The sequence below is a fragment of the Falco peregrinus genome, chromosome 8, assembly GCF_023634155.1.
Source record: "Falco peregrinus isolate bFalPer1 chromosome 8, bFalPer1.pri, whole genome shotgun sequence".
NCBI classification, from domain to species: domain Eukaryota; kingdom Metazoa; phylum Chordata; class Aves; order Falconiformes; family Falconidae; genus Falco; species Falco peregrinus.
The window spans coordinates 64381699-64400376 of record NC_073728.1 but is presented as its reverse complement, the minus strand read 5'-3'; positions in this window follow the sequence as shown (position 1 = coordinate 64400376).

Genomic DNA, 18678 nt, shown 5'->3' with positions numbered 1-18678 from the left:
GCACGAGGTGTTAGATGGGTGATCAGACAGTTGCGTCCTCGCAGGGCGGGTGACGGGAGCTGTGCTTGGCACAGGCACAGAGGGGTGAAAATTATGAGAAAAAAATGGGCAGTGAGGAGAATTTTCCATGGTTGTCATGAGTAGTTGGTCCTCCACAGGTCCTGCTAGTGAGTGATGCAGGTGGTCAGGGCTAGCGGTTGTAGTGAAGGGAGTAAGGGAGGAGTTCAGCCGGCATGGCTTCCCACTTGGTGTTCGGGCTAGATTTAGCTGGTGGACCAGGGCCTCCAGCTGGAACTTAGCAACAGCAGTAATGGACCGAGTCTCTGGTTTTGATTGAGTTGAAATCTTTTTTGACTGTGAAATTCAGCCTAGCACTTTTTCTTGCCCCCCGCCCCCCCCCCCCCCCCCCCCCCCGCAAGTGTAGTTTTCCTTTGGGACTGTCATGTAGGTGGAGCCTTTCTCTTTTCCCTCCTTGCTGTCGGTTTTTCCTCCCAATGCTATGGATGTCAAGCCTGCCAGTCTGCTGCCTCCGTGGATGTCCTCATGAAGGAAGCAGATTTGCTGCTGCCTCTGTTTCAGCCAGCTCAGAGTTGATGTTCCCAACCCCAGCAGTCAGAATTTGAAATGTTTATGTAGTAAATAGAAAGTGTTTGTATTTCTGAGCATATGCAAAATATTACGTGGTTATTTGGCTCTCTGTGTAAGTCTGTGACATTTCCTATCCCCACTTTTCCCAGAGGACAAGTGTATATTCATGTATTTGTCATACGCTTAAATGTGATACAACAGCACTTGACCTGTGCAGAATGATTACAGGAGCAGTTAATGAGTTGCACAGGTTTGGACTTTGAGTTTGCTTGTTTGTTAGAAACTGGCAGCTCCTGAATTCCAACCTCTCCTCCTCCTCCTGGGCCAGCAGGCTCAAGTGTAAAGTACCACCGAATTTGTGAGTTGTAGGTATTAGGTTAGAGATGATTGGCAGGCAGCTTAGTCTGCTAGCACAGTGATGGAGATAATCCTTTTGGATCCCAGAGATTATTATCTGGTGAGGAGCATTTGTCCTGGTTTATGATGTTGACTCACTAGAGCTGTCATTATTTAATAACGTGGGTAACTGCGAGGCTTCGGAGGCATTCCCTGCATTTGGTAGATTTTTAGATTTTAGATTAGATGCAATTCCCAGCCTGGCTTCCCATGGAATGGGAATACAATTTCCTGTCCTCAGCTGGCGTGCTTTTTTCTCTACCAGTCAGAGGGGGGATGCGTTGTGTTCTTCCTAGCATACAGAAACTGTTAGAACTGTTTAATAAATGAAATGCCGTTTGGATACATGAGACAGGGATCAAAATGAAAACAAGGCTACAAAGCAATGAGATGTCTTACGATGCGTATGTGCTCTGCCTTTGATTTGAGGTGTGAACCCAGGCCCTCGCATTCCTTCAAACAGGCCCCGCTGCAGGTGGGATCAGTGAAATGCCAGGTTTCATTTGGAAAGCTGGCTAGTGGCAGTATCGGGGTGCAATGGTATATCCATGGTGTTCTGGTTTTAGCCTTAAATATGTGTATTAAATGTTACGTTTCATATAATTGTGCCCAGCCATTTGGCCGCTTTTTACCTAATCTGGTTTGGTTGGCTTTTGTGTGCCTTGTGAGTAGCTTTTCTTGGATGGTGTTAAGTGGGTGAAGACCCTTCTGAAATGAGTATGTGTAAAGAAAAGGATCAGAGATACTATGAGAGGAGTGAATAATTATTTCAGGGAATGTCTGTTTAAACCTTCCAGTCAGCTTTTGCACAAGTTTTTATGTTAGCGAAATTACAGATGAATGAAGCCAAACCTTCCCGTTCATTAGCACCAAAGAAACATTGTCACTTCAAACTCCAAGAAAGCTGGAACAGTGAAACCTGTGCCAGTTATGGACAAACAGACACAGCCTTGTAGTTAAAACTTTTATTCTCTTAATCAGAATAAATTCTTCAGCACACAAACTAAATAACTGTGATTATACATACCAGAACAGTTTTCCTGATGGAAGAGGAGCAATGTGGTTCCGGCAGGAATGCAAACACGCTGTTGCTATGGAGCTTCTGCCATCATCATAGTGGAAGCCACTGCAAGTGCTGCCACGCTCCGCTTGCAGAAAAAGCAGTCACAAACTCAACTGATTTTTACAGAATTCATTAATTACATGTTATAGCAGTGAAACAGGAGAGACGGTCCCACCAAAGTAATTTGGATCCTTTTCAGAAAGTGATCTAACTCATGTGCCAGGATTTACATTAAATTTCCATGCAGCAAGAGAGCAAAGGCCAGACGCAGGGCAAGAAGAGCTGCTCAGTCAGCACGTAGGTACAACAAAGGCAGTGACCCGGAAGAGCATACAGCAGCTGAATGAAGTCCCTGTACACAGATGTGCACATCTGTGGTAGAAGAAAACACCCACCCTGAAGAAGTGACTTGAAAGAAGATGTTTAACAATTAGAACTATGAAGTCTGGAAAATCCTGGCCTGTTTGGAGCTACTTAGAAGAAGAAAGAAGTAATTGAGTATGTCATGTGGTTTAAGTTACTCATTTAGTCCTGATTGGACGCTGTCATTCCTACAGTGCATGCATCTCAGCCATGCATCTCGGATGGATTTCTGGACACAGAAGATGGTATTTTACTAAACTTTACATACCTAAACCTTTAAATGTCTTATAAAATACACTCTGATTTGAATTTTGTGCGTTTTGCCTGAATCCTTTTTTTGTGCAGAAGTGTTTGGTATGGAACATAGACTCCTTAAATGTAGAATGACCTTCTCCTCGCATGTGAGGTTATGCAAATGAAAATCGCATACAGTGATCTCTTCTTGCTGCCATAATACATATCAAATATTGATCCAGTGGTCTCTTACTGCTCAGTACACCTTATTTCCTAGAGTTCTTTCCAGGTGATTAAAGACATTATTTCTTGGAAGGTAGATCTGTCACACTGGTTTTCTCTTTTTCCCTGTTTGTTTTTTATTTTATTGCCATTATTTTCTTTTGAAGCTCTAATGATGTCATCCTGTACCCCTGAAATCAAAAGGAATTTAGCTTTTAGATACTGTAGATTCCTTTGGGGTTTGTATCTATGTTCAGCAGCTTTTACAATGCATCTTAACTTATATTAATGTTCTGTTATTCCATGAACCAGGGGGCATGGGGGCTTGTGCCATCCTGCCTGCGGGGCAGGCACCAGCTCCGAGAGGTGAGGAGGCGTTCGTTTCCTTGGGACAAGTCTTTTCCATCGAATCACATTTAATTTGCAGTGAGGCTGGTCCCTAAACTCTGCAGTGTTGTGAAACCCAAAACTGGCCGGTGGCTGTACACTTGTGAGATTCCAGTTCTCCCATTTGCCTGGTTTGCCAGTTAGTAGCCCCACTCAAACGCAGCTTTTTCCTTTATCTCTTTCATGAAGCTGGGACAAGCAAGGAACAAATTTCATCATATTGACCTTACACGGACCGTTACTGCCTACTCCTTTAGCCTGAGTGTTGGTCACTACGCACCTTAAAATTTGGCGCTTTTTTTCCTGACTGTAGAAAATTAAACATGGGAGATCCATTTCATGTTGCTCTTGAAAATGCCGCTTCCTCTTTCCAGTGAGCTGCCTGATACATTGTGCTGTGAAATTTCCATCCTTCCCCTTGTTATTGCACACAAAGGAATTATTTTTAGTGTAGCTTGACAGGCTGGTAAAAGGAAGCCATTTGAGAAGTGAGGAGGGCTGAAGTTCTGTAGAAATTCCAAGCAGCTCTGCACTGAATCATCAGTCCCAAGAGCATGGAGACATTCCGTGGAAATGTCACACAGACCTTCTGGCATATTAATGAGGAAGCAGCAACGAGCTTTCAGTCAGGTTGGTTTAGCGTTCCTGCGCAGATTGCCATGAGCCCTCCCAGCATTCGCTAACCGAGCAGTTCAGGCAAACCCAGGGTCAGCGGGAGCACTGGTGCTGTCTCTGCCGTGGTTTAGCTGTGTTACAATCCTGCTTCTTTCCTCAGCTTTTACAAGCTGGACCCCATAAAACCTGTAACTCTACCACTATTCTAACTGTAAGACTTCTACCAGGAGGCTGTGATATTTAACTTAGTTAACCATTGGTCTACCTATTCTAAAGTAATTTTTGCATCACATTTTCTTTGAAACAAGACTTGTGCTTTATTTTGGAATTTCTGGCACAGATCAACCTTGAGAAAAAAACAAATAATACATGTACAAGAGCAATAACCTGCTGAAAGGTGGGGCAGGAGATTAGCTGGCTAAAATGTCTGTAACGTTTATTTTTTCAAAGTGCTTAAAATGTTGTTGAACACAAAAAAACTCCTGTTTGTGTACTGCTGAAGTTGAATATCTAAAAATAAAAGGAAATGCAAATGGAAAGGTTAACAGAGTGAGTGCAATACAACCACATTGTGTTTCCTCCTGTTCTGCTGCTTAAGAAGAGGAGGTATTGTTAAATTCTTATATAATATGAAAATTAATTCCTTGGGCTTGCTCTGGGAATAAGAAAAAGTTAATTTAGCTCCTTTCATTGCAACAACCTAAGGTTTGTCTGTAATACACGGGAGTTTAACTTTTATAATTGCTAAATTACAGAATTCAGGTTTAAGTTAAAATATTTAATTTGGTTTATATCATACATGATAAATCCAAGTTTAAAACATTATGGCAAATGATAAAGAAGAAAAAAAATCCCAGGAACCAACAACTAGTGCTGTTCCCTCCCTTCCCCACCCGCCTGCCGAGGGCAGGAGTTGCAGAAGTGCCATCGCCCGGAGCGGGTACAGAGCAGCTCTGGGTGTGTGTAGTGCGCCACAGAGGTGTAACTGTATTTGTGCTCTATAGATACATAACCCAGCATTTGCCCTACAGCATTTATCATAGAAGGATTTAGGGTGGAAGGGATGTTAAAGACCACCCAGTCCCACCCCCTGCCACAGGCAGGGACACCGGCCACCAGCCCAGGCTGCCCCCAGCCCCATCCAGCCTGGCCTCGGGCACTGCCAGGGATGGGGCACCCACAGCTGCTCTGGGCAGCCCGTGCCAGCGCCTCACCGCCCTCACGGGGAAGGATTTCCTCCTAATACCTAGTTTGAACCTCCCCTCTTCCAGCTAAAAGTGTTGCCACTTGCCCTGTCACTACAGGCCCTGGTAAAAAGTCTCTCTCCATCTTTCAGTATATAAAGGGGGATAATAAGAAAGGCCACCACAAGGTCTCCCTGGGGCTGCCCCTTCTCCAGGCTGCCCCACACCAGCTGTCTCAGCCTTTCCGCACAGGAGCGGTGTTCCAGCCCCCTCACTGTTGTCGTGTCCCTCCTGGGGACCCGCTCGAGCAGGTCCGTGTCTGTCTCGTACTGGGCACCCCAGAGCGGGATGCAGGGCTCCAGGAGGGGTGGAGCAGAGCAGAGGGGGAGAATCGCCTCCCCCCACCTGCTGCCCGCGCTTCCTTTTGTGCAGCCCAGGATATGATATGGCTTTCCGGGCTGCGAGCGCACGGTACCGGCTCACGTCCCGTTTTTTATCTGCTGGTATCCCTAAGTCCTTTTCTGCAGGGCTGCTCTCGATCCGTTCATCCCTCCGCCTGTGTTGGTGTCAGGGACTGTCCCAACCCAGGCCTTGCTCAGCTTGGCGCGGTTCACGTGGGCCCACTCCTCCAGCCTGTCAAGGTCCCTCTGGATGGCATCTCTCTCTTCCCTCCAGCATACAGCTGCTCCGCACAGCTCAGCTCTGTGTCGTCCACAAGCACCCCACGGGCACGCTCTGTCCCACTGCCTCCGTTATTGATAAAGATACTGAGGAGTACTGGTCCCCATGTGGAGCCCTGAGGGATGCTGCTGGTCACTGGTCTCCATCTGGGCATCGTTGACTGTAGCTCTGAATTGCGGCCATCTGGCCAGTCCCTTATCTGCTGAGCAGTTCATCTGGTAAACCCGTATCTCTCCAATGCAGAGACAGGAATGTTGCGTGGAATTGTGTAAAGATCTCGCGAAGGAGCAGGTGCGGTGACGTTGCGAGTGGCATCGGCAGCAGCGCAGGGCAGCTCCCCAGGCAGCACGGTGTGTCCTGTGCCGTGGCCACCCAGGAGCCTGAAGCAGCACAGCGCTGCCCAGGGCGGGCACAGGCCTCGGGGCACAGTCGAGCTGGGTTTGCGGCAGACTGGCACAGCTGCAGTGCCCCACGCTGTGGCCCGTTCCTGTCAGGTGATGGCAGTTTGCTAATCCAAGGTGTGAGAAAGACTGCCATCATGGAACAAGCTGCTACAGAGGAAAAGCGCCTTGAATCACCCTGAATCCCTAGCTTTGCAATTGCTGTGGACAAGGACAGGACTACCCAGGCCTTATTTACCAAAAAAACCCCAAATCTAACTTCAGCTGGAAATCAAACTCTTTACTTCTTGCTTGCTTTCCAGTCTGCATGGCTACAGTCCTCTTGTTGCTTGGATGCCTGGAGCTCTGCATTGTCTGTTGCGGCTTGGTCCTTTTGTTGTGGAAGAAACTGAAGCAGAGTCAAAGGATGACTGTACATTAACAGAAGAGACCTTCCAGTTAGCTTTGTTCCCTGGTAACTTGTCACATAGGGCTTGAAAAAAAGTGCAGAGCTGCTCTTTTTGCATTTACATACGGCTTACTAGAAAACAGGCAAACTCTGATGTCAAATGTAAGCTTGAACAAGACCCAAAGGTAAGAGAAAGATGAATTTATTTTTCCTGCATACTGAGAAAATAGCCCTTTTCTGTTAGCAATTAGGTCTTGTAATTTATTTTATTTTTCTTACAGCATAGAAGTGTTCAAATCTAATTTCCTTTTTACAGTGACACTATGTGCAGGCTCTAGCTCTTTGAACATAAATAAATAAATACAGTAATCTCTTTGCACTAAGAAATTAATTCTGTTTATCTGGTGCTTTGACTGTGTGTCAACAACAAAATTAAGTTGGAGTTCTCAGGCAAATATAATCAATCCATTTGTCCATGCCTTGATTTGTGTCTGTAATAGGAAAGAGAGAATATGTTTGGGTTTCAACTGCAAGATCATATTAATCTAATAAAGCACTGGGTAATATAATAAATCCTCTATGCTACTGAGAAGTACAGACATGAACTCTTTCTGTATGTCTGAAAAACTTAGCAGTAGGCAGTAACAGCCACATCATTATATATCGGAGACAGATGTTGCATCTGTTCTTCTCTGAAAGGTACCCAAAGCAGTTAATAGATGAACTTAAAAGCCACGTGCTATCCAAGAGTAATAAGTTGCTATCTGAGGAGACAAGAAAGATTATGTGGCAGTTTAGATGTTAATCCCTTATAATTAATTTCATTCAACCATACCGAATGTAAAGAGAAGCATATCTGATTAGCAAGAAGCAGCTTTTGGGAATGTTTAGTAAGTTAACTTTTTATAAAGTAAAATACATGGAGAATTTAGACTATGCTACAGTCAGAGGGTACCAATTGCCTCAGGAAACTAGCAATAACCTTTAGGACTGCTGCAGGTTCCTGTCCAGCTCAAGGCAGCTGTGCTCAAAAGCAGTCCCCTGCTTTGGATCCAAGAAGCGAGCTGGAGCAAACTGACCGAGTGTTTACATTGCCAAGTGCAAATACACAAAGACAGGTATGTTTTAGAGATGTGCAAGAAAAACTGGAAAATAAATGTCAGTTAAATGTCACATATAATTAAATGTATGATCAAATATAATTAAATATATTAAAACCTTGCTAAAGGTATTTTTAAATCTTCCTGAAAGGCAGGAAAATGTTTCCATTGCCCATTAATTTGTTGCATTGTTTTTGTTAATTGTATTCTTGTTGTAATATTTTTCTCTTTTATATAGATCAGCTGAATTTTCACTAAGCAAAACTGCCAAACTAAAAATAACAGCAGTACAGAAAGAACTGAAAGGGCAAGGCAGGGGGCTGACTGCTTCCCTCGAGCAGGGCAGGGGAAATGTGCTGCATTTCCACAGTTTTAGTTGCTGAGTATCGATGCACTTCTGTAACCTCTAAACCCTGTAGTTTAAATATTTTTCTCAATAAGAAATGGAAGCTGCTGATTTTCATCTGATTTTTCTTTTTTTTTTTTTTTTTTTTTTACGATCACTGTTGATTCGGTGAAAGGATGGATTGGAGTAAACTTTTCAGTCTAACAAAAGAAGGAAAATACTGGTACATATATTCTAAAATGCTAATTGCATCCTAGCCTTACTTACAAAAGAAATGTGAGGACCTGCTCCAAACTTTACAAACCTAATTGGAGTACTGGTATTATCCCTGACAAAAGTATTATTCATAAGACACCAGAGCTGACCTGTTCTGGATTTCCTTCTCTAAAGGGCTGCACCATTCCCTGCATTAGCAGAAATGTCTATTCCCAAAAAATAATTCCCCATGCAAAAGTTCTCCCCTCCTTCCCTATTGCCAGTGAATTAAACTCTGATTAAGTTGCCCTTCAGGAAAGCCACAAAAGCAGAAACAGAGATACCATGCTTCACAGACTGGAAAAATATGGTTTTTCTCACTTCAGTGAGTTTTGTGGAGTTGCGTAGTAGAGAAAACATGTTTACAAGCAGCAGAAAATTGGTAGCACTGTTCTTGCTGCTTTTGGGAGACTGAATCATCTTGGGTTCTTTCTCCACTGTAGGTCCCAAAGATTCCTCAGCGCTGCTGAGTCCCTCGGGCACACGGTGGGGCCAGGCCAGGCTCACAGCTGCTGCCACGGAGCGGTGCCCGGGGAGGTGGCTGCGAGCAACGTCAACTGCCTTGACCTGGTAACAGTTCTTCCGCTCACTAGTGAGCAAGGTTTAATTTGGATTATGCTGTGAAGGAGCAGGGGTGGTGGGAGAGGGAAGAGTCTGTCTTGAGAATAAGTCCAGGTTGAAGCATGGTAACCAGATGTGGTGCTCAATGTTTTCTGCATCTGCTGAATGTATGTCTGCGTGGCATTTCATGACAGTTCCATGGGTTAGGTACTGTGCAAAAATGTATTTCCTTTTTTTTTTGTGGTGTTCCTACTCTTCTGTTCTGAGAGGTTATATATTCAGCCCTCCTTTTTTTTTCCCCCTCGTAGTTGTGTTGCATCTTAATTGTTCCTTTTGTAAAAGCAAGATTTCTGAACTTTTAAAGATTTTTTTCTGTACTTTATTGCACTTTGCCTTTGGAAAAATGGACAGATCAGGTCTTCTTAACCCATCTAATTCTTGGTTGTGCGTTCCCAGTAGCAGATGCTGGTAATACATAACAAACAAAGTGAGCACAGAGTGATTTTTTCTTTCTCCTGCCCCCACTGTCCAATATACCATTAAGTGATTCCTGAGCCATAGGCTCTGCTTCTCAACGTGGTGTTTAACAGCCACCAGTAGAGCTATCCTTCATTAGTTTATGTAGCCCGTTTAGTAACTGTCCATCCATACTTCAGGCCTGTACAGCACCATCCAGCACTGATGTTACTTGTGTGTTACTACGGAAAAGTCCTGTGCTAAGTTCCAGGCTTGCTGCCTCACTGCTTCACCGTGTTCGCCCTTTCCTTCTAAGCTCACAGCAAATTGTATTTGCTAGCCTCACCTTTTTTTTTTTTTAAGGTTCTTTTTGAAGTCCCAGTAGCCTGATCTGAGTAAAAACAGACAGAGGAGGCTGTATAATGAAGTTGTATTATTTTCGCTAATGGTTTCTGTCAGCACTTTCTTAGAGTAAACCAGCTGCTATTCTTTTTGCAGCTGAATGTACAGCAGGCGTTTTCACCAAGATGGTCCCTTGTCCCAGGACTTTAGATTCACGGCACCTGATGGTCTTTATTGACGTGAGGAGAGAGAGGAAGGATGTACAGGTGAGCTGGTGGTTTTACAGTGGGAGAGGAGGAACACAGAAGGTCTGGCTGTGCTGTGCTGGGGAGTAGGTGCTTGCCTGCAGAGTTCTCCCTGAAGTCTGTGTTTGGCTAACGGGCAGAATTTGAATCCCTGGATGCTAAAGAGTCTGATGCTGGGAAATTGCAGCCTGAGGCTGAGGAGCAGTTAATCACAGATGGGGTTTCTCAGTCCTGGTGGTGAGTAACAGTACAGCATAACATGTAATTTGTAAACCCAGCTAGAAGGGAAAATTATATCCCTTAAGAATACCGGTGTCCTGGTACTCCAGTACAGTCTCTCACTGGTATTTCTTCTAAGTGTTTGTCTAACATGTCTTGAGTTGCCACTAAGCCAGTTCAAAACATCACTGCACTTTTCCCCTGCCTGCATTTACCAGTCGGAGAAAACTGTGCTGCTTAGCTTTGCCCATGAATCCAGAACTGTCGTGTGGCCGGTATGCGCAGCTCTGCAGTACCTGGGGTTACAGCTCAAGAACAGTCGGCGGCTTCCTAAAAACTGCCAGGGTTTGAGATGTAACAGGGCAACACAGCGTAACTTTTTGGATCTAACCCAAGGACCGTACAATCAGTCTGTGCTGACATCCCTGCCACCTTTGCTGTGATAATGCTCCTTGAACAGCCCACATCTGTGGGAGGGACTATATCTCTGTAGTGCAAACTAGAGATGGAGAAGGGCTGCTGTCTGAAGGACACCGGCTAGCACAAGAAACTGGCCTTTCCTGGCTCACAGACAAAATACAGGAGACTCCAAACAGAGCTCCTCCCCTGGGCACACGGCACTAATCATCTGCTCAGGCAGCATCCCTGGCATTTAATGAGATCCAGCTCCTCAGATGGTAGTGAGATCCTCTGCTGACATCAAGATGTAGTTGTCATGGTTACAAAAGGACCAGCTGCTAAATACAAAGTATCAGAAAGATGAAAACGGAGAAAATCACTGTCCAAGCAGAAAATAGCGTAGGGTAGATAAGACGATTTGGAGGTCAGGGAGAAGTAAAGTGAACGGGGACAGTGACGAGGGTATTAAGCAGGAAATAAATGCAAGAGGAAAGTTAGTTCAAAGGTAGCTATCCAGAGACGGGTGATCCGGGAGCAGACCCCGTGGGAGATTGACATGCTTATGTTTGTAATTAATGAAAAGCCTTCAAAGAGAAGTCTGGAAACAATATTCCTTAGCAAGTCCCAAAAGGGGCTTCCCTTTTGGCTTCTTCTCTTTGAAGCTTTGCACGTTATAGCGTAGGACAGAGTGAGCTGCAGAAGAGGAAGGTTCTGATACTGATGGGTGGTGGACGGTGAGTTTTTCCCCCCGAGGTAATCCGGCTAGTGGCAGAGGTGAAAAATAGAGCCGAGTACATGACGCAGGAAAGGAGATTTGCATAGAGCACTCCCGACTGCGCCATCTCCTGTTGTTGACATTTTGGCCAAGCGCCATTTGAAATCACTGTTTTCCAAGATGTGCCCTAGTTTTGAGGAGGTGAAGTTTTAGATGGCCTCTTTTTGTTACGTTGGTGAGAGCTAATTCAACCTTTTGTTCTGATAAAAAGTAATGAAAAGCGCGTCTGAGATAACAAAATGAGCCTGATAGCCTGATGTGAATTAATATCATAGTGGTTCCCTGAGCAAGTGGGTTGGGATCTTCAATTAATTCCTGCGGCAGGATGGGAAATCGGGTTTCCATGGATACTGAGCCAGAAGCAGCACTGACACTCACAGGAACTACAGCTTGCTTCCTAAGGCGGGCTCTCCCCCCCACCGCCCCCCCAGCACGCTCTGTGCTGTCATTTTAAAGGAAAAGCAGAAAATGGGCATTTGAGGATGGGTGGAGAAAAAAAAATACTATCCGCTTACCTAGGAAGCAGTGTACAAGAAATGCAAGGCATTTGCACCATGGTAAGCTACAATTAGAAATAAACCAAAGTATATACGTATATACATATATATATATACACCATTAGAAATAAAACCAGGGGAGGAAAAAGGCTATAGCATAGTGGGCTTCTGACAGTCACTGAGGAGGGGTGTATAACTGGATGGACGGGTGTATAACTGAGGTTGTAGTAAGAGCAGAGTACCTACTCTAGTGCAGGGCTGTAGGGCCCCGGGGTCTGACGCGTTCCCTGCTCGAGCACTCGGATCCGGTCCTCCTCCACCACAGGGTTGTTCTTCCTTGCTCTAGGCTTTCCCTCTGGTCTCAAGGTGCCAACAGATAGCTGAGAGTGAGCAGTTCCCTATTGAGATTAGTCTTTTAATAAGCAAGTCCTGGTTTCAAAAATAAACAAATAAATAAAATTGTAAGAGTGACTCCTCATGCCGGTGGTGGTGGCTGACATCGGTGTCAGTGAGGGCACGCTGCTGGCAGGAGCCTTGGCTCTCTTCGTCCTCCAGAGGAATCCTGGTAGGCTCCTGCGCCTGGCATCATTGCGCGGGTGCTCACCCTTTTTCATAAGAAATTGCCGCTGGAAGCCTGCCCAGCAGTCTGCCCTTATTTTTCAATTGTGTACACACGTTGCCAGAAGCAGTGGGAAGCCACCAGGAACAGGCACAGAGGGGCAGAGGACTTCCGGCTCCTTATCAAAGTACACAAGGCGTGCCGAGTGGCTCCTTCTGGGACTCATTTTCTGTGCTAACATACTTATAGCCTCACTCTGCTCCATGGAAGGCGAGGTGAGGCAGCCAAGGCTGCACGGCACCCCTGGGTCACAGTGCAGGAGCGTGCCCATGGTGTCTAGGAATCGCCACTTTCCCAGGCTTTCACAGATGGCCCATGACAGTCGCACCTCCTGCCCCACGGGTCAGGCCATCTGCAACGGCACCACCTCCAGAATGGTGCAGTGTTGCTGCTTGGGAGTGCAAACATTTTGCGGAGCCCTAGAAGCATGTTAGGCATTATTGCTGTTGGGTTTTCTTCCATGACAAGAGGGAACACGTATTTCCTCTCGCTGTCCCAACCCATGCCTGGTTCTCCCCTTTTGTATCCCTTGATTCTATCCTGTTTGCTCAGCCACAGGGACACACATTCCCTCTGTCCATCGGAAGCATGTACCCAAAGCACTGGCTGACCTCAGCTCTGTGGCTGTGTGAGCCATAGATAGTTTGTTTGCAGGAAATGCTCTACGAAGCAGTGAATCCAGACCATTCATCTACATAAAAGCGTGAAATGTGCTGTTAGAGTCCAGATGTCTTAGCCAGCTGAGTATGGCCAATATTTCATTCTGTTACATGTCTTGAGACACTAGCAGATCTTAAATTGCTTAGGATTTTTATTTTTGGAGTCTACAGCATCATCTGAGGGAGAGTCCTATATCCTGGCTGTTCCCAACACTTGTGCCTTCATCGGTACTGCTGGCTGCCAGCTTCAGCAAGGTGAAGACACTGTGAGTAAGTTCAAAATTTAAAAAGAGACCATAAGCCCTCCTATGTAAACACAGGAGTGTGGCACGGCATATCCATGTTATTCTGGAAAGGGAGAATTCCCATTCTCCAAGGGAGATAGTTTGGGCCTCTGCGTACAAGCCGGGAGCATGGGAGGAGCTCTGCGGAGTCAGCCAGTATCCGCTGCCAAACACCCCGGAGCCAGAGCAGCAAGCTGGAGTTGCACTGCTGCAACGAAAGGAGTCATTGGGGCACATGCAAGCAAACAAGGCGTGTATGGACAGAGGTGCTGCATCAGGTTTGAGTGAACCAAGGTAATACTGGTGTGAGTGCTGCCACATGCATCAGGCCACCATTCGGGTACACGAGCAGCGTATGAAAGATGCATTGCCAATGAAGCAGCGGGCTGGGTGATGTTAAGCTTGGTGCAAAGATGGGTGCAAAGAAGGTGGGACATGGCCATGTGGGTAGACAGCCCTTGGGCACGGGCGTAGTGTCTGAAGGGGCATGTGGCAGCTCCACATGCTGAATATGTTTCTGCCAAAAAACGTTTTGGGGCATAACAGACAATAACATTTTGTGTCGTGCACCACACAAACGGGTCAGCCTAAGTAGTTTCATGGTCTTTTCTAGTACTGTGGTATGAATGTACAAGAATGTACAGTGCTCTTTCACATTTTTCTTCCCATCACTAGCACCAGCCCAGCTTCCCTTACACAAACCAAGGCATGCACCAGAGGCCGGTTGCATCTGGGTAGTAGCTGTTAATGCTGGGGTACAGTAACCTGGAAAATCCATCTAACCTAATCCAGAATAGCTCAGAGTCAAAGGAGGACTCCCTGTCTATTGGTTTCCCTGAAACTCAATCTCCTCCATCATTAAAGCTATGAGGAATTTAAGTGTCACATGCCTTGATATCAGCTATCCTAGGTGATAGCCTGATGCAGGCAATGAATCTCAAGAAAAGGCACCAGTGCTCTTGCTTATTTTCTTGTTCCCTTGCTTCCAAAGAACATCTCCAGGGTTTTCGTACGTCCCTTACATTGCATTCAGTTAATCTTTATAGTGCAGCTTATATTAATGTATAAAGTTTACGTTTCTTATCTAAGTCCTGAATAGAGATCTGTGGCCACAGGTATACACAGGGTCTGGTTACAGAATCATAACAGACTGTCCAATCTGGCTTTGAAATCGATGTTGGGGTTTTTTTTCTTTTTGCTTGATTGGTTTTTCCTCATTAAGTCAAACTACAGAGCCGGGATTCATTCAGAAAATAACTGTAATGTCTCTGGAAGTTGTTCATAGTCCTACTGGGTAATAAAATCCCTGTGGTTTTTTCTTTCACATGAATAGCAATTCCACATATATGTTTGACCAGGGTGCTATGGTACAGATGTTAACGGTCTTGCTTGGCCTTGGTCTTCTCTGGCAAGACAATACTTGACTGTAACGTGTATTTCCCTCCCCAAACGGAACATTAATCTAATGTTGGAAGCTTTCCTTAGCTTAGTGCACTGAGTGTGGCTGGCATCTTGGACAGCCCTTCATCGCTAAAGACATGTACGCATACAGTAGGTGGCGTTGGTGATTTTTGTCTGAAGAAGAACGTGAACATGTGAAATTATTACCGCTGGAGGAGGATGATGCATGTTGTGCCACACTAGCAGTGAGCGCCCAGCGCGGGCAGAGGTGTCCGCTGCCTGCCTTGGCTGGTGACACCGGTGGAGTGCCCACAGCTGCCGCCTGCTTTGCCTTTCTTCCACTCCTTATCTCCACCTTTCTGATATTTCTCACACAGGAATTCTGCAGGGACAGTCGAGGACAGCCTTATAAATGGTCAGTCGTCTTACTCGTCCCGATGCCATAGGAGACCTAATGCTGTTTGTCACAGAGCTGATGGTGGACCAAGGTAAGGACTGTCTCTTAGCAACCACAGCCAAATCCTCCAGGCTGGAGATGAGAGCTCGCCAGAGCAGAGATGCTCTTAGGCATAGGGGAAAGGCTGGAATGCTTCAGCTAGCATATAGCAACTCTTTCTTTTGCAATGGCACAACCTTTGCAGGCTTCTGAAGTCTATTAAGTCACGCATCCCAAATGAACTATTTTTAAAGGATTTTTTTAACTCACAGCGTGAAAGCCAGAGGGGAGAATCCTCAGCTGCCTTAGATGTATGAGGAAAATCAGTGATGTCACCTTTCTGCTGCACATCTCTAATGTCTGAGATAAAGGAAAAAACCCAAACAAGCAGCCTGATCCTTACACAACCCATGCTCTATTTAATTTTTGTAGACCACGCCCAGCTCCTGAAGTAATCACAGGGAAGACTTCCCTCTCGTGGTTAGAGAACACCCCTACAAATGGTGTGTGCCACGCATGCCAGCCTGGCCACAGAGCCAAAAGCCCCCGCCTGGGTCATGGGACTCACCAAGAGTTTTGCAGCAAATGCAGGGACACCCATTTCCGTTGTCAGAGCAAAGCCATGCATTCAGCAAGTGCTGACAAAAATCTGTCTCTCGTTCCTCATAGGCCTGAAGAGGCTGCTTAAATTTAAGTATTTTTTTCATTTTGAATTATGTGTGCATTTGTATCCGTTCCCTCTGTGCCCCCATCTGAAAGCAATAGACTTACTGTAACGAACATAACTGCACAGGAAGCAAAATTAATGATAAATAGGTTTAAAATATCTATAGAATGTCCTGAAGTACAGTACATAAAAATGTCAGCTTTTTTAATCAGATGGCTTGGTCCTGAGGGGGGGAGGTGAGAGAGAAGAAACAACTCCGCATCATTTCTTTAAAAAGCTGGAACACCCCATCTTGCTTCTAACTCTTCAGGCTGATAGAATAATGCAACACAATAAATACAGAAGGATAGAATTAGAAAATAATAAAACTTTTTAAAGGGGTATCTCTGTAAACTTCTTCTAGTCTGGAATATTAAAAACAGAACCCCAGGGAAACAGAGGAGGGAGCAGAGTGAGGTGATGGGAGGTTTGGGATAAAGGCAATGGGAGGCACGTGTGCTAGGCAGCTAGTCAGGCACCGAGGCACATTGTGAGTGCTGCTGCCGGTATTATATGTGCAGGGAACAGCAACACTGCTGAAAGAAAATGACTGCATTTTGCCAAGTCAGTGGGCATTCCGGACACAAGGGAACTGTGCTTGTGGGTGAAGCAAAAGTGCATCCAATTAAAACATAATTTATATTGGAACATGAGACAGATTACAAAGATGGGAAAGTTTGTTAATTTTTCTTGCCTCCAGAGCTGGACTCAGTTATATCCAGTGCCAACAGTAACAGCGATCACGGTACTTTTTGTCATGGTACAGGTTGGCAAGAGCTGCAAGTCAGCTGCAGTTGTGGAAGCAGGAGTTATGAAAAAAACCCGAGAGACACAAAGCTGCAATTGTGTGGGAACATATCTTGTAAACTCACCATGACGTTTTTACTAGCACAATAACACAACAAATTGGTTTGAATGAAAAAAACAGTAAAAAATTTTAAACATTGAAAGTTATACTGGAGCTGAATATAAAATAGTTTGCATCAGCTTCTACTAAGAAAGCAAGCAGATCAAAACCCAGTCTCAGCTAACTTTTAACTGTCAAAAAGATGAAATATGGATGCAGAAAAAACTATGCAGAATCTTTCTGTAGCCATCTGTGAGGCACGTCCGCAGAGAGGGATCCGGTTCATTCAGGGCAGGGATATAAGCAAGGCAGGGTGAATCGGCTGCTGCAGGTCCTGCCCTGCTCCACTGACAACAGGGAGAACTCAGACACTCAGATGAGTTACTCAAGACATCTAATTGTCAGCCAGATAAACTCAGACCATGTGACACCACATACACTTTCTGTCCACCTTCTAGCAGAATAATTAAACAAGCTTTTTTTGCCCCCTCTTTTTTCCCCGTCAGGCACAAGATGAACCAGTGTTGAAATTCCTTAACAACAGGACTAAGCACAGCTATTTACTGAACTGCAATTTTCTTCCTGATCTCGGTCCTGTATAACACTGTTAATGGAAATGCTCCTCCTGTACCTTAAGGCTGAGCTCACAAGGTTACCACTCATCCAGGAGGAGCAATGCAGATGCCAGAGCTGGATCCCAAAGTGTTCAGCCTGTCACAGAGAGCCAGTGCTACCACTTACATGTCATAGCACAACTGGTTACTGATGGGAATGGTCTTGAATGCCTGTGGATTAGTGCGGTACACAGTAAAGACCAGGGCAAGGTAACAACAGTGTGCAGGGGCTACTATGGGCAACTCTGCCAAACAAACGAAAGGGAAGGAACTGTTCATCGGTCTCGTGCTGGTGGGGAATGGACACTTGTGCAGTCACGGACGGGTGCAGCTGTGAGGTGCAGTCAGGTCGGTGCTGTGCATCACATGGTGATGGGCACGGTGCATGAGGTGGCAGCAATCCTGGGTGGAAAGTCACAGCTCGTTTGGTGTCTGTTAAATCTGCATCTGGTGTTACTGAGCCCAGTGCAGGAGGGCTCATGCTGCCATACTTAAAACTACTAGAAGTTAAAGGTGTGACTGTTTTTTCTTCGGTTGATTTGTTTGTTTATTTTAAGACAAAAGATAATGTACTCTGTAGGTGAGTGGCCCTATTGTGCCAAGGGGAGACCAGTCATTTAGCTGCTGGAGCTGGGCCTTCATGGTTACTTAGGGATCGTGACCCGATTACGGTTGGTATGAGCAAGCAGAAATCAGATATATTCAGCAATATGACTGGAGCCTTAAAAAACAGGAATAATTTCTTGACACTGAAGAAAATAGTTTGTAAAATGTAAGGGGAAGGCAAAGTTTAGACGAAGAAAAGTGAATGAAAATGAAGTTATTTCAAAAATGGTTACCAGATAGCAAAAAGTAATCCATGATATAAAAGGACTACAGTGGCTAAAAGCTCATCCCACTTAAGAAATGAAATTAAATCGTTATTAAGAACAAAAAGAGAAAAGCAGTAAAAAAAAAATTAATTTAAAGCCTACCAATGCATTTCTGTTAGAAGAAAAAAATTACAACTAGACAAACAAACTCTGTAACTTAGGAAGACACATTTAAATACACCAATGCAAAAGACATCCTAATCATGGGATGGGTTCATCACTAACTGAAGCTAATAAATTATTAATACAATGCGGAAAAGGCATAGAAGCCCAATGAAGATGTTTGCTGTGAATTTGCAGAGGCACATTCAAGCTGTTTCTCAAAGTATGATATAATGCTTTCTAGACTACTAGGACATAGGAAAGATGATAGAGAACATCTCTTATGAATAGGAATTTCTAAGCAAACTGTCACAAGTAACTTGCATGCAAGAATCTTAAAAGAACTGGTTAATGCATATGCTGATATACACTCTAGTGTGAAAGACAGAAGAAGTGTTTGAACAAATACGTATTAAAAAAC